The sequence below is a fragment of the Fistularia commersonii genome, chromosome 13 (assembly GCF_037954325.1).
Source record: "Fistularia commersonii isolate RoL2024-O1a breed Wild chromosome 13, RoL_Fcom_v1.0, whole genome shotgun sequence".
Lineage (NCBI taxonomy): Eukaryota > Metazoa > Chordata > Actinopteri > Syngnathiformes > Fistulariidae > Fistularia > Fistularia commersonii.
Window position 1 is genome coordinate 12,578,669 of NC_141296.1, and position 14,066 is coordinate 12,592,734.

Genomic DNA, 14,066 nt, shown 5'->3' on the forward strand with positions numbered 1-14,066 from the left:
ACTGCATGATAAAATACTCCAGTTGAAATTATGTCCTATGTAGTGTTAGGGTCAGTTTCGACCCGGGTATAAAAATAAGATTACAAAGCAATAATTAGAGCCAAAATTTAAATCTTAAATGCATTGTCAGCCAACACAATGACAGCCAACTCCTCCCCCACTAGTGAGCTTCTGGGGATGCTCATTTGTCCAGGATTGCTGCAAAAAAAAACAAAAATGAGCATGTCCAGACACGTCAGACACGTATTTATATTATTCTCTTGAGGTTAATTTTTCTGTTTTTTATTGAAATCGAGAGGTTATACTAATAATAAAAAGGCCCAGAGAACCACAACAAAAAATTTTATACCCAATATTTTCATGAATAAGGAAGCCAAACGAGGTAACCAAGAGATGAGAAAAAGAATTGGAATTTAAGTTTTTATTTTTAGTGTATTTTAAAGCTGATTTAAGACACGGGTCGAAACCGACCCGTTAACACCGGGGATGCTACCAGAAAGCTAACACGGGAGGAAGGTTAAATACCAGACTCAAAAACATACCATCGGGAAGGAGAAGTTGCCACTCTCCCTTCATTGCTTCGCCGTGTGAAAAACCCTGGCGTTGGGTAACTCGGCTTACTTTGGCCAAAATCTTTATGTTTGGCTACGAACCATGGAAACCACCAGCCAAAAGTGCTTGGACCTCTTTATTGCTCCATTTCTCACCGGTTCTGTCAATTTTTTCGCAATAAAACACCTGACAGTGAGCAGTAGTTTTTCAAGATAGTACTTGGCAGTCCCAGAGAAGTATAGCTGTGTCTTATGAGTCCGACCAATCACCCATATGATATCATATGAGGACCACAAAAGCCCTGCCTCGGAGTAGAAGCTGAGATGGTTCTAGGAACCAAAGCCCCTTGTCTCTGGCTCCTCTGCTAACCTAATGCAACAAAAAAGTAGCCTAGTCCAGGAAAGGCAAAAAGTTCCTACTGGGTGAAACGGAGCCTCCTATGGATGAGGGTGTTCCAGGCTTGGGTGATTTTGGTGGGATTCACCATTTTTCTCTAGTAACCCCCCGCCTTTCCACCCTCTGGCCTAACACCACTGACACGTTAGTTAACTTAACGCCATGGATGTTAGCATACAACTGCAGCCCCTTTCGGCGCGTTCAAAGCGACGGTGTGTAAATACACAGCAATACACCAGACTACCAAAGTTCCAAATGGTGAGTCAGTATTTTATGAAATAATAAGATGGTTGAACCTTTAATGAATCAGCAAAACAAAATGCCGTGGTGAAAGGTTGGAGGCTAATACCGCGATAGGAACGCCCGAGGCCATTTCAAAGCTACTTTCCATGCAAATATGTGAGTGAATCCTGCAACGCTATTTAACGGTGACCTTCTATCTCATTGTTCGTTATCCGCCCCCCCCCAAGTCTTTCCCTCTTTTTCCATTCCGTCTCCCATTTTCAGGCATTTCTAGCCCACGGACCAATCTCCAGCCCAATTCACATCCGATTGTAATCTCCCCTCTATTGCAATGTTCATTCCCTCAGCCTCTCGCTCGGGAAGAACAGACAGAAAGAGAGGAAGGGGGGGGTTAAAGATGGGGGGGGGGCAAAGACAACTAGACGCATCTGCGCCGTTTGTCAGCCTTAATCTTTCAAAAGTGCTTTGTCAAGTGTTTCCCCCCCTCCGGCTGCGGTCTGGCATACCTTTTAGCTCATTAAAAAAAAGTTTGGCGGCGCAAGAAGTGTTCTGTAGCAGTTGAGGAAAAACAAGAAAAGAAGGGCGATACAATTCGAGACGTTCCGAGAGACGTGCCGGGGGAAAACGAAAAAACGAAAAGAATAAAAAAAAAAAAAAAAAGAAGGAAAATGGCGGAGAGGAGTCGAAATGAGAAGGGGCACGCCCCGCTCCTCTCCAACAGCCCGTCGGAGATACTATTCATCACTTGGCGTGAAGACAGCGACCGTTGGGCGCCGACAAGGACCCAATACATCAACTTCATCATCCATAGAGCAAAACAAGCCGCCGCCACCGCAGGCAGGGACTTCACTCTTTCTGCCATAATGACTGTGTTTTCAGCGACTGGAATCGCCGGGAACGCTGTGCTCTCTCGCCAGGCTCTCTAGCCGCCCCCGGATCCCGTCGCTCGCGCCGTCGGCGGGGTTACATAAATTCAATTTGTTTACAAGAGCGTGCTGCTGAGACGGCGGCGGTGCTCATCCCGTGGCCACCGAAGTGGCAGCGGAAGGCGATGCATGCATAATATAAGAAGATTAATTGGGTCAAGGCAAATGCAAATGCAACGTACATCTCCGCTGCTTTGGGGTCAGGCGGGGGCCTTTTCGCAGCGACTCGCCGGTATTCTCACTCACATTGACCTCCGCAGCATCGAATAACTCAACTGTGAACGCCATATGGATTCTTTACTGTGAGAGCTCAGTGGCTTCCAGCAGTGGCTGGAAAGCCGTGCTAAGGAAGGTGTTTTTTAACCCCTTTTAGATCCTTCCATCCCTGGATGAGGTTGAGGCATGTTGATCAGCAACAGGCCAAACTGACACACCCATGTCCCAATTGCTAAGAGGCCGGTGAACACTATATATATATATATATATATATATATAGTATAAAAATAATAGATCCCTGTCCAATGACATTCTTATTTTTCTGTCCACAGTGCATTTATATGTGTAAATATCTTTGGCAATACACAGACACACACACAGACACACAGACACACACACACACACACACACACATATATATATATATATATATATGTTATACTGAGACAAAAATATGTATGTGGAACAAATGGAACAAATTTATTATAATGGTATTATATATATATATATATATATATATATATATATATATATATATATATATATATATATATATATATATATACACACACACACACACACACACACATATATATATATATATATATATATATATATATATATACATATACATATGTGTGTGTGTGTGTGTGTGTGTGTGTGTTTCTGTGTATTGCCAAATATATTTACACATATAAATGCACTGTGGACAGAAAAATAAGAATGTCATTGGACAGGGATCTATTATTTTTATACTACATATATATCTTGTAGTTTTATATATATATATATATATATATATATATACACATATATATATAACTTATCTACATCAGGGGTCCCCAAACTTTTTCCTGCGAGGGCCAAATAACTTTCCCCTTCTCTGTTGGGAGGCCGGGCCACTTTATAACAAAAAGTGTAAAACGTAAACATTTATTGTTTTCCAGAAATCCACATACATCCAAAAATTAACCCTTTCTGGGATCTTGACAGGAAAAAAAAAATCAGAAAATAAATAATAACATTTTGAATGAAATTAATAGCACTATTTATGAAATAAATAATCAACAAATAACCCTTTTCAAAATTTTCACAGAAAAAAAGACCAGATAAGGCACAGACTGCAGAAGGATGGAATAGAAGGTTACGTTCTATGTATGTACAAGTCACAATCACGTGGCCAGAATGAAAAAAAAAAAATCATACTGCACTTCTTGTATTGTTCAGGGGCCGGGCAGAATGTGGAGGCGGGCCTTATCCGGCCCCCGGGCCGTGGTTTTGGCACCCCTAATCTACAACCTTGGTTGCTGCTAGCCACCAAAATAGTGACCCGGCCACCTCTGTGCCACGACTCCTCACTGGAATCAAAACCACAACAAACCGAGAAAATCTTGCCCTTCTCTGTTTGGTGTTGGCTCCTCGTTCAGCTCCACTTCAAAACACACACAGCCACGCAGAAAAACACACGGGAATGACCGTGACCTTGTAACTTCGCATCAGACGGTGCCAGTGTGATCTTTGAATGTGAAATTACCGTACAAAAGATGGCGGTGAGTAAAACACTTTGGGCGTGATAAGCCCAGGATAAACAAGGCTGTTAGGGTATTATTTTTTGCTGCTGGATAATAATAGCTTATCATTTAATTAATAAAATATGGATTTAAGCACAAAACATGAATTTAATTCAAACTAATTCTGGAAGTAAAGACTAAACACCTCAGCCCGGCTAGCATAGAAAATCAGCCCAGCAAATGTGCATCACTTATCCGACCACTTTATATTTCATTTCACGAAATGTAAATAAAAGAAAACAAGATATGTGGCAACTTTAATGCAGCCTCAGGAGGGCACATTCCTGAACAGGTCCCAAGCGTTACTGCAGAGGGTTGCGTCCATTCATTATTGAAAAATATCAGGTCTTTCTGTTTGTCCTGTTGACTTTTACTTAATGTCTAACTATTTGTAATATTTATAGCCATTTCCTTTATCACTGAACATTGAAAGCTAATGGCACACTGCTATTGACTTTTTTTAAATCATGATTTTGATCATAATCTATAGATGAGCAAAGGTAAGCATATTGTACCATGGCTGCAGGCAGTAAAAATGCAAATCATGAAAAATAAATAAATGAAATGAAATAAATCAAATTCAGCGCGTATCTATACGTCAACCCCAGTGCATTATGCTAATTACAGGTCAGGGCCTTTTCATATTTCTTTGGTGAGGCTGCTCTGCTCAAATCGGAGCTTTCAGAGACCCATCATGCGCAGCCGTACACAACAGGAAGTAGCTTATTAGCAGCAACATCTTCCGGATGCACCACTCGGGTTTTTTGGGCAAACTGAACAAGAGGAAAACGGCTGTAACAGCTATAGTCAGACAGAGAGGAAGAAACGTGCATTAGTAACAGGAGTGACTGCGGTAGAATTAGCAGCGGTGGAGCTGTGGGGGATTGAAGGCTGAATCATCTTTTTAAGGAGACTTAATCCTTAAAGGGAAAAATCCCCCGGAGTTTCAGTGAGGAAAAAAACAAACAAACATACAAAAAAAACAAAAAAAAAAACACTACAAGTTGCTCTGAGGGGCTTGAAACATTTGGGGCTGAAGAACTACAGAGGGAGACATGGAGGGATAAATATACATGCATGGAGGGAATGCTGAACACACACACACAAACACACACACACACACACACACACATGCTAGTTGCTGTTCTGTCAGACAAATGCTACAGGGTTTTCCATGTTCTTTTTTTTGTAGTTGTGCTGACCGATATGCATCATGTTTATAATCCTTTTATTACATCTTATAACCGAACCACTGTGGAATTCAAACGTCGCTGCTGTGCTACGTGCGGTGAAGACTTTTGTCAGGATGTGTAACTGCATCGTTCATCGTCTTGAAAAGTTTCTTAAATATAGTTGTTTCTATTTTATCTGTGGTAAAACTAAAACTGAGCAGTAGCAATTCATTATAGGTTGTAAGAAAACAAATTCGTAATCAATTTTTCTTTTTTAAATATTTATTTTACTACATTTTTGGCTCTATATCATGTTACAGAGCCATAAGTTAAGATGTCTAAGGAAGTTATAATTACTATTATTTTTCTATGATTATTATAATTATAATATTATTATAGCAAGTGTATGGTTATTTGTTATCATTCTTATTCATTATTCTGTTTTTGCGTGACCATGAGTGCAGGATAAGCGGTAGTAGATGGATGGGTGGATGGATGGATAGATGGAAAAAAAGAGAAGAAAATCATTTTAAAAAATTCCCCATGAATACTGAATACATTTCCAAGCCCGTGACCAGTCCTCCCCGTGCACGCCCATCAGCCAAACAGCTTGTTAGTTCCGACCCCGATTAAGATCGGCACACTTCATCATGAGAAATATTCATAAGCAAACCGAGGGTTTAAAGGCTTCGCGATGAATTTAGAATACTCTTTTTGCTAAAGCCTTTTGCATGTAACCAGGGGCCACGGGCACCGGGGGCCGGCGTGCCGGCCTGCTCGTAACCCACTTGCTCGGTCTGACACTCTGATTGGAGCCTCATCTCTGGATCCGGAAAATATCAACCCGTCTGTTTTCTACTTGGAGTAACAAAAAATTTGCTCTGGCTTCCTGGCCCCTCAAGGGAGATACACTAGTCCAGCGGTGTCAAACGTACGGCCCGCGGGCCAGTACCCGCCAAGGGGTCCAATCAGCCCGTGGAATAAATCTACAATTTGAAAAAAAAAAAAAACGTAAAAATCATGAGCAACTTATTTTAAATGAAAATGCAGTTCCTATATTGTCTGCAAGGTGTGCACTCTTTTAGTCCATGTTAGCAACATGGCACAACACTATGCGACTCACAACTTACAGCAGATGGCTGCAATGCGGCTCCTGGGTCTGTAAATAGCATTTTTACTAATTGTTAGAAATTGACCTGCTTTTGTGTCGGACTTTCCAAAAAAAATAAATAGACCGCTTCTTATTTGTTTGTTGAGGTTAATAAGAAACCTGTATGCTCAGTGTGGAAGCAGGAAGTTTTGGTGCCGCTTTGAGACTCGCCGTGGCAAAAATCACTACCAAATGCACGGAGAACTGAGAAGACAATAGTGAGGCTTTGTATTGTTCTCACAAAAACAAAGGAAAAATTGGACTTAGTGTTACTTCTATGTAATTACGCAATAATTTTACTGATCCGGCCCCCTTGACATCAAATTCGGCCGTATGTGGCCCCCGGATCAAAATGAGTTTGACAGTCCTGCACTAGACTGATTGTGGGCGCAGCTGCGGGAACGTTACGTTTATTTTCAGAGGAAAACAGCCGTCGGTTATCAGGGAGGGAGTTGAAGGTGTTCCTGATCAATCTAATCATGGTCAAACCGTCTCAAGGAAGAAAAAAACAGTCTATCCCAGTTTTCGTTAAGGAATGAAAGAGCAACACGTGGCAGGTTTTAGAGGATCGGGCGCTGTTCATTAATCAGACCCAGCTCGTCTGCTAACACCTGTCACTTCTAAATTCCTTTTGTAAACTGTTGCCGTGAACTGTAAATTTCTGTCCGTCTCAAACGGACTCTCCTTCAAGTGTCTAAACACAAAACAACCCCGGCCGCCAATTTGAAATGACTTAACTGGCTTGATTGGCGGTTTTTCCCTGCATGTCTGTTTGATTCTTGACATGCTTGTTGTTGTCTTACCCAGTTATTACAATCATTTTATTTTCAACAACTGACTTGACTATTATAATAAATAACAACAAATATATAATATTTTTTATATCTAGAGAGAGATCTCTACATATGCGCACACATACACACACACACACACACACACACACACACACACACACACACATATATATAAATCAGCAGTTCTTAACCTGGATTTGACTGAACCCCAGGGGTTCGCTGAGTCAGTCTCGGAGGTCGAGGCACCTCAGCAGCCAACTTGTGACAGACGCAATGCAAAGTTGTGTGTTTTTTTTCCTAATATTAGAAGATAATAGGGGAAATTCCCCTGTCACATTAGCATAACACTTATAATGTCCAAAAAAAAGGGAAAATAAATATGATTTTACATATAAAGAGAGAGAGAGGAAGACAGAAGATAGCAAGGTGGGAAGAAAATCCCTTCATAGTAATTATGTCGAGCAAAAAAAAGAAAATATGTACAACATGGATTCATATGTACAATGAAACGTGATGGGAGTCGGTGTCTTAACTGCTTGATTTGCCAAGTTGAACAATTCAAGGCAAAACTAGGGGAACGCTTCCTTAATCCTTCTTATTCATTATTCTGTTTTTGCGTGATGTTGATGCACGGCTCACTTTGTGCACTGGTAAAACATATACGTACGGCTGTAATTTTCTTTTTCTTTTTCCAAAAAAGAAGGGTTCAGTGAATGCACGTACGAAACTGATGGGGTTCGGTACCTCCAACAAGGTTAAGAACCACTTATATAAATATATGTGTGTGTGTGTGTGAGAGAGAGAGAGATTGTTATTATTATTAGTAGAGATGGCAGAGATGCTGGTAACGTCAGCACTAGTAGCAGTCAGCAGTCTTTCAATCATTTTCATAAATGTCCGTTATGTGTTACATTTTACCTGCAGTCATCAAACCCAAACCCATTTTACCCGCTCACATATCATGATGTTTTCCCGCTCCAGATATGCTACAGGTGTATCAATGTTAGATTCTTGGCCGCCATGCAGCCTTTGAATGTGTTTGCAGACAAGCCTACTTCCTGGTTGCGTGATGCCTACGCCTCTCGGGAGCGTCGGCCATTGATGTCGACCATGAATCCTGAGCGGCGTCCGCTAACGCGCCGTCTTTCCGCTCGGCTGCTACCGTGGTTCTATCGAACCTTGTATGCTATCAATTAATATTACCTCCCCCGACGCCGACGGTTTTACAAAAACAGTTCTTCCGCGGGTTCGGGCGCCGCTTGTTTCAAACTACCTGCAAGGACTCTGTGACAATGAGCCAGGAGAGGTGCTTAACGCGGCAAAATAACAAAGCCAGGGGAGACGGAAGCAACAAAAGCTCCGCCGATCTTCCTACACGGCACAAATAATTGGCTCATCGTGAAGGGCAGATATTTATGCCGGTTTGGAGGCAGACTGTCAGAGATGGATGGGACGCTGCCAGCCGGTGACAGACTGTTAAAAAAAGAGATCTCGGAATAGCGACGGCTCAGGTTTTTACCCAAACAACGACGGCGCGCCAGATTAAATCCAGAAATCCAGGAGGGAAGGGGGTGAATAAACGAACATTTGCGGCGATGGAGGGGGAAGAAAAGAAGTTCTGACCTTCGGTCTCCTCTGAGGTGGATTCATTTGAGGATGATCATTCGCGGCGCCCTCGTCAAATTACGCATTTCAGCTCATCTCCTTTTTAATATCAGATTCGGCCCTTTGAAAACAGGCTTAGTTACTGATCCGCCGCTCTCTTATTCGACTGTCCGAATGAGGAGCCCGAGGCAGGTCATAAACAAAATGGTTTCATGGAATGAGATCATTAACTCCCGCCGTGTCCGATTTCTAAAACAATTCCAAACCCAATCAGTGAGCGTCTCTCTCAGCCGGGCCGCGTCGGAAAAATCGGTCGCGTTAGCCCGTCGCCACGCCTGTGTCGGGACCTCTACGGGATGAGATGTATCGCAGCCTTCGTTCACCTTCGCGCAAGGTGATGTCGGAAATGTCCCGTCCGAGCTCGCGGCGGAGAAGGGGGGTCGAGACTGACGTCCTTTCATTCGTCATGAACAACACTTATCCCAGTCCTGTCATCGGGCGAGAGGTCGGGTTCACTCCGCACAGGTCGACAGTCAATAGACAATCGACTGCATGTTTTCGGACCGTGGGAGGAACCGGGGATGCGAGAGGAAACCCACGCGGGCGTGAGCAGGACGTGCAAACTGTCTGAAATGAACAGGGACCTTCTTGCTGTGACAAGGAAGCGCCAACCGCTCGTCTTCCCACACAGACGCAAATTAAGCATCATGGAAAATGTCCAAAAACAAGAACTGCTTATAGATTGTGGAATCAAATTACTGTGCATACTGCTCGTTGTCATCTCGTCTGCATGAACCAACCGGGACCCCTATTGGGTTTATATTACACATTAATTACACTGGAACAAAAACAACATATAAAAAAATCTATCACGGTTAAAAATCAATTTCAATATATTCATTCGTTTTTGAATAGAATAGAAGAGGCCTTAATTTGTTCCACAGTGCGGAAATTTCAGGTCTTGTCAGTAATGCAGAGACTATGAAGCCTCACTTATATATACAAATATATAGTCGATTTAAGAAATAATACAACTATTAATGCTTATTTTATCTGGAAGAAACTGGTACAAAGAACGATGCGGAAAAATTTTGAACTTTACTCACTTACTTACTCACCCAAAGTAACGCCCCCCACCCCAGGAGGAGGATATCAGGATGAGGAGAAAAAGCTCTTTTTTTGGCGTCAGTTACTAAAGGATCGGAAACATGGTGCATCTTAATAGAAATATAATTCAATACTTACACTTGTTGAACTCGTCTGCGGACACTTTGATGAATGGAAGTAATAATGCAGCTGTCTGAAAACTACGAATGATTTCCCAGACTGACTTCCTGAAGTATCGCATTGGGATTTTTGGCCGTGTAACAGGAAGTGATGTCAGAACGGTGGATCTGTAATGATATCACCTCTGAGCGTTATATTTTATTTAAATCATTTTTTCCAGGTTGAATTTCTTTCCCGACATAAAGGTAAAGAAAAAGGACTACAAGAATCAGAGTGAGGTAGGAGCGGAGCTGTCCAAGAAAACGCCAATTCGAAATTGATTTGAAATTTGAAATGGGAACTTCTGGCCCAGTTTTAAGTTCAATGGAAATAATAGATCCCTGTCCACTGACATTCTTATTTTTCTGTCCACAGTGCATTTATATGTGTAAATATTTATATATACGGTATATATGGCAATACACACACACACACACCTGTATATTTAGATTTATATATATATATATACAGGACTGTCTCAGAAAATTAGTATATGTGATAACATTCATTATCTTTTATAATGCAATTACAAAAAACAAAAATGTCATACATTCTGGATTCATTACAAAACAACTGAAATAGTGCAAGCCTTTTATTATTTTAATATTGCTGATTATGGCTTGCATCTTAAGAAAACTCAAAAATCCTATCTCAAAATATTAGAATATCATGAAAAAGTAATTTTTGTTTTTTTTAATTTCATTACAGAAGAATCACAATATTCTAATTTTCTGAGACATAAACATATATACATATGTCTACGGATATAATTTCGGTGTGTCCAGACTAAAGACTAGAAGTTGTTTTGTGGTGTTTTTTTCTTTCTTTTTTCTAAAAGCTCAAGACAATGTCTCGACCTCGCACTTGGAATTCGCCATCTCCGATTCAACTTACGCTCAAACTTTTTAGATGCATTCGTTACTTAACCTTGACTTTGTAGATGACAAAGATGCCCTGATTTTGCACGAGGTCTCCTGTTTCCACTACAACAAACATCTTACCATCGCTTAATGCTACACGTCAGTATGACATGCGAATGGTTGGATGTCTCTATGTCTGCAGGGCGAGGACAAACCCCACCCAACCAAAGAAAGCTGAGCTAGGCTGTGACCTCCTTCTTTCTATTTGCATGCATACTCATGCACCGGCTATGTTAACAATCATTTATTACATTTGCAAGTGCATAAAGATGTGTGACTGTGTGTCTATTAGGGGGAGGAAAGGGTGTTCAGATGTAAAATAACCATAATCAATAATTCAATCGGTTAAAAATGGATCAGCCAACAAGGCGGGAGAGCGGCGTTTCATTCTCGCACGACTCGGGGGTTCGTCCGTGTGGCCGTCTCCGCGGTGGTTTCGACATCCCAAAACATGAACAAACATAAAAAAACAACAACGGCATGTCTTTCTGTGAAAGAAATGACTAAGGCTCTTTGTTTTGATTTGTTCCGGCACGCTCACATTTCGGAGGAATTCTTATCAATCATTATTGTCCGCGGTGTTTCATCTTGTTTCGGCGACGAGTAGCAGCCAAGCGGCGGAGCACCATCTTAACAACAAAATAAAAAACAGGAACAAAAAAAACTTGTAAATGCAAACTTTCCTCCTATTTTCTTAAATCATATTTTTTCTACTCCTGCATCACGAGAAAAGAATCCACAATCCGTTTTAAACCTGCAATAATTAGCCATTAGCTGATCAGGGATCTTTACCCGTGTGTTCATTATTTGTATTTCTAGTATTTTTTGCATTTATAAACCATATATTATTATAGGAATATCTCTATCTATATCTCTCGATAGATAGACGATAGATGAAAAGCTGTGAAAATGTTCACCATCAGGTTTGGGATTTGGAGGTGCCGCTCCAATACAAATGTTCTGTGATTGTCTTTTATTTATTTTTACTTGAACCACACGCTGACATATTGTCTCGCGACGGTAGGTGTATCTAACAGAGCGTCCGCCTCCGAGGAAGTTTGGTGCTGAGGATCACAGACGTGTCAGCGGCAGCTCAGCATCTCTGCAGCGCAGCAGTGCCCTTACGGGAGCTGCCGGCGAGAGTTCGTCTCCGAAGGACAATCAAGCTGCGAGATAAAGCAGGAGGTCAGACTCCGGCCGACAGTCCGTTCGCAGACTTAATGAGTTTTGTGTTTCTTGCCTCCGCGCACTGACGTCATCCAAATTGCATTTCCTCCTGGGACGCTGCTGCAAATATTCGGTCAAACGCGACCCGATTGTCACCGGATCATTAGATTACACCGTCGTTAAACCTATTCCACTTGCAGAGCCGCCTAATTGTCCAAAAAAAAACTTTTTTTTTTTTTTTTAATATGCAAAAGCTAGCAGGCTATCTTGACGAATCTATTCAATTCAATCTCTTCAAATTGGTGATTCAAAGTGTCTGTTTTTAGCCGTCATTAGCATTGGTAGCCGGACTCCTCAAAAAGCCTTTCAGGGGCTAAACAGGACCAAAACAAGGTGACTTAAACGTAGTGTTTCGAAAGCTGTGAGTTGTCTGCGAAGGGACGTGAGCAAAATTTGGACCCTCCTCTGGTAAACCGTGTCACACACTCAACAAATTCTTCTTTTTCTCACATTGCGGGCTAAAGCAGTAGCACAGCATTTGGTAAGAACCGGCTTTGCACTGTATTTGACGCCCACGTTCAATTATTTCCCACCAAACACATGGCGAGCACATCTTCCTGACATTCCAGTGTGATTACAGAATGATTTGCATTGCAAAACAAATAAGTAAAAAAAAAAAAATTCTGGGAAAATAACCTCAAATTTAGGTTACGCCAACACAAGCGACAGACACTTCATTTATGAAGGAGGCCTCGCGTTTTGCAGGGAAGCCACACGAGAGCCGGAGAATAACAACGATACCCGGCTCGGCGGACAAAGAGGCGTCGCCCCCCCCAGTGATGTCGACTCCAGGTTTGCCGAGACGAAGCGCGGGTAAGTTTCGAAAAATAAATCCGCAATGATTGAGCGTGTCGGGGGAGACGGTGCGGAAAATCACAGCAGCATATGCCGTGCAAAAACAAACCGCCATGATAAAAAGGAGCATCGGTTGTAAATCCGGCGTTCCCTCGCAAGGGGTTACGATGGGCAGATTAGGAAGGCGGGGGGAGGGACAGGCGGTGGTTAAAGATTTCTCTTTAACTCCGGGTTTCCGTGGCTAAGATACTGCGCCGGTATTTCCAAGATTTCCATTCGCATGTGGGAGATATGTGACGATTAAACTAACATCCCACGGCCTCGACCCCGCCGGCGCCGGCCTATTAAAGCGTGCAACAGGAAGGGCGAGACCCTCAAGGTGGTTTAAAGGTGAGTGTGAATGTGATACGAGGGCTGTGGGGGGGTTCGGCCCAGAGACACAGCATCCCCAGATTCGAATCTGATCCGACGCCGCCCACGCGCCATAAAACCTTACGAGCTCATAGTAGTCACAGCTGAGGAGGGTCCCAGATGATAAAGGTTGAAAAATAAAATAAAAAGATGTTCATTACCAGCAAATTTTTGTCTTACTTTGTCCTTCAACAAATCCTGCATAGGAAATGAGAAAATGAAGCCGTCATGCAGCGTGAGCTAAGAATTATATATATATATTTTTTTTTGTTTGAAGACTTGAGTTTTATTTATTTGATTGTTATTATTATTATTATTATTATCTATATATTTATTATTAATTACTTATACATTCATTCACACAATAGATATCCGTCGGCCAGGTTACAATATTGTAATTGAGCCCAATAAAAGGATATTTAGCTGAAGCATTTAGTGCATTTATCCTGCACTCACGGGATGCTGGAGCCTATCCAGTCATTTAGTGAGAGGCAGATATTTTCCCAATATGTATATATTATATAGATCTATTTAGTTATATCTATTGTTACTAGTAATGGACATCAAAAACAGCTTATTGCAGAGGGTTGTTACCGTCAACAGGCTATTGGATAGACAGCTGCTGAGAGAATGATTTAGAAAACAAAGCAAAAAAAAAAAAAAAAAGGTTAATTATTGTAATTATTGACATAGCGGGCAAACAACAAGCTTTCATCATCAATTTGTGTGATTAGCTCGATTAGCTATTTTGAACGATTCGGCAGCACCCAAAATTGCAAAGTATGAAAAATAGTTAATGTTATTATCATTTAACCTCCCCCC

General features: G+C 41.6%; 1 protein-coding gene across 1 annotated transcript in view; it reads right to left on the reverse strand.

Annotated features, from left to right (window-relative positions):
- Positions 1-14,066, reverse strand: part of fstl5 (follistatin-like 5) — a 164,293-nt gene that overhangs the window by 19,206 nt on the left and 131,021 nt on the right. The window lies entirely within an intron of this gene.